Source organism: Corvus kubaryi, unplaced genomic scaffold, assembly GCF_017639235.1.
Source record: "Corvus kubaryi isolate FWS band 111438036 unplaced genomic scaffold, C.kubaryi_AGA036_p1.0 37391, whole genome shotgun sequence".
NCBI classification, from domain to species: Eukaryota; Metazoa; Chordata; class Aves; order Passeriformes; family Corvidae; genus Corvus; species Corvus kubaryi.
The window spans coordinates 2,831,231-2,834,653 of record NW_024581130.1 but is presented as its reverse complement, the minus strand read 5'-3'; positions in this window follow the sequence as shown (position 1 = coordinate 2,834,653).

Here is a 3,423-nt window from a genome sequence, read left to right as displayed (position 1 = left end):
AACCATCCCTCCCCTGCCAGGTTCGGGAAGAATAAATTTTCCTCGAAGGAAAGTGAAAGAGATAAAAGCTATTTATTTAACAAACACACAGGAAAAGGATAATGATGCTAAATAATAATAAAACTACTCTCTGTGGAGAGAAAAACCTGGGAAAATTTCAGAGTCCTTCCGTAGATCTCTCTCTCCCCCTCCTTGGAGCTGGGTCGTGGTGGGCCCACCTCCAGGGCCAAGGCCTCGGTGGAAATTCCTCCAGATGTATTCTGATGTTGAAACTATCTAGCAGAGGAAAAAATAAAGGAAAAAATGTAAGTCCCAGGAAAAGAAAAGTTCAACTCTCCGTCTCCCTCCAGAGAAAGAAAAAGGAGCTGAGAAACTGGCCGAAAGCAAGCAGGGTGCCTTCCCCCCTCTCGCTCTGCTGCCGCAGCTGAACACAGAGCCGTCGCTGTCTCTGTGTCCTTGAAAACATGAAAACAAACTGCTTAGAAAGTTCCCTCGGTTTTGTCTCTCCCCCCTCTCAGGCTCAGCTTAAAGACACAGAAAGGCACAAAATTATTTTCAGGGCATGGGGCAGCAATAGGGGATATACATCACAAAGTCACCCCAAGACAATGGCTAAACAACTTGGCGGATATGAGTCTTTTCACCTTTTTGGAACGCCTGCTTTAGTCCACATACAATTGTATTGACACTTATGGTTCAAATTGCAGTTAAGGTTGGTATACATAAACAGTCTGGTATCTCCACATTTCTCGTGGATTACTGTCATCCTTCCACCGTGTTTCTGGGTCCTAAGGTTGAGGCATTGGTTCAGGGCAGGAGAGAAGGACTACAGAGAGAAGAATCAGTATCACAGTCCCCTTTTTGCGAAGACTATCAATGTAGGTTTCCTTCCTCCTCACATTTGAGTCTGGATGGAGAAATTTTATATGTTTTATATGATCTTTGCCCTGCTGATTCTTCACTGGTTCACATTTCCACATTACTTTGTGCGTAGTACATTTAACTTTTATGTTAGAGACATGGTCATTATCCTCTTTGTTATCCTTAAAACTATCTTTACCCTGCTCCCATGGCTGCATTCCTTTAATTAGGGTTAACTGACCACTGGTGACATGTTTATAGCCCTGTGGCCCCTGGTGTCATCCTGTGCCCATAGTTTCAACACCCCTGCAATCAGCCCCTGTCAGTACTCCTTTTCTTTGTTTTATTCTAAAGTCATAAACAGCTCATTCTACACTGAGTACCTGCTTGATATTACCCCATACAGCTGTTCACAAGCTAAAACAAAGTAAATAATAGTCTCCAGATTAGCAGATAATTGTTGTTCTTACTAAACAAGACTAAATATGGCTCCAGCTACGCCAAAAGAAGTCCAGACAGAGCCTGAGTTTTGTTATTATCCTAGCTCAAAGCCTGTTAAAAACAACACTGTACAGGACAACACGGCTACCGACTGTCCTAACTCCAAAGGCCTCACTTTAAGGATCTGTGCAAGTCTGAATGAAGTACCTACTTGTTGGCTAGCAGAGCAACATCTATAATACAGAGCACAGAGTCAAGTATCCTGTTTACTTACAGTTTTGAAATGTGGAATAGAGTTATAAATAGGATAACAAAAGACATTGCTATGGCCGCACTTACCAAGAATTATCTTAAATACTCCAGTTTCTCAGGCTCTTTTGTTAGTTTCTGTTGGCTGTCCCCAGTCTGGCACACTAGAGAGAGCTCTTAGATCTGAATGTTTTCTACTTGAGCAGCTAATGTTGGTTAGAGAGGCCATTTGGAACAGTTTCTTCTTTGGCCCACAATCAAAGGACCTGGGTTTTTTTCTCTCTTGTTTACCTACTCATCATTTTCCTGTGTGAGAGCACTGAGACATTATACAGTGCCAAGAGGATTATGTAATCGCTTTCCCCCATCCTCCCTAAGTTTACTTGATTAACATTTTTATTGCATATCTTAATTAGTAGATTCCTAGCTTTAGGCTTCGGGCTGCTTTCCTCTCCGTACAGCCTCTGTCAAATGCATTGATTTAATTTTAAAACTTCTGTAACATGAGAAATTTAAATGGTTTTAAATATTTGGTTTGTTACAACTTTGCATATAGAGTGCTATAATAGCCCATTGAAAATTATTTGAGAATTTGCTTCTGAGAAGGAACAGCTTCTTCCTTTACATTCCATTAGATTTCAGGAAACTCATTTATATGGACAAAAAAAAAAAAAATCGGATAGCCTTAATGTGAGGGATTTAGAAACAGCTTTTGTCATTGGGACATTAGAGACATATTCTTTCAAGTATAAAAGGAAAGAAAGGCCAAGACTGAACCCTTTCTAGCTAGAGAATTGCAAATGTAGATGCATCTTTGTGTGGACCACTTGAGGAATTGATCTGGTAAGCAGTGCCCAAAAAATTCCAAATCGGCAGAAAACAAACCTGAGATGAGCAGGGTTTCTTCTTTTTACCCAAAAGTTCAATGATTATAGAACTTATCTGTAAAATTATATTGCAGTTACTTCAGCTCATTTTTTCTACACTGGATTGCGTTTTCTGATCACCATATTGCAGCATATTCTGATTCAAGGCTCTTGCAATCTGTCTTGTTGAATCCTTTGTACATTTTATAAAAAACTTAACTATCTTTGATGGGGCAGAAATTTGAATTCTACCATGACGACAGCACTATTAATATATTAATTGTCATTCTTGCATTGTCTCCTTCTTTGTCTCTCAAATATTTCATGATTTGGGGGACAGAAAAACTTCAGAAGGATTGTATTTTCCTGGTTCCTTTTTAAACGTACAGAAAATGTACAGAATTCTTCACACTTGTACTGTTTTGTGAACTTAAAATTTCTTTTGCATGTGTTTTCCTTTTCTTAATATAACTGAGGAAGCATCATTTGCTTCCTATGAAGGTATGGAGCAAAATTATGTGTTGAGATCTGTAGGTGTGTGTGAGAGAAACCCCTTGTGTCTCTTGTTTCTTTCTACACTACAAATCAGGCAGCCACAAAAATATTTATCCCCAAATCACTTTTGGAGTAACTTCTCATATTGTTAGGCCTTTAAAGGAACTCTGGGACTCTGCAAATCTTTCATCCTAGGAACTACTTCTCCTTTGCAAAGCCTTCTGGCTTGTTTCACATGTAAATGATCCCATAGGATGGAATGAGACCAAATGTTGCACTGGCCAAAATATGAGGTGATGAGTATAATTGGGGCTTTATTTATTATGTGGCTTGGCAGTATGATTTCTGAATCATCTACACGGGCCTATACAAGCCATACAAGAAAATGAGCCTGCTAGCTGGATTTTGTGCCTGGAATTCATATTCCATGTATTGATTCTCCTCTCCTCTCCTCTCCTCTCCTCTCCTCTCCTCTCCTCTCCTCTCCTCTCCTCTCCTCTCCTCTCCTCTC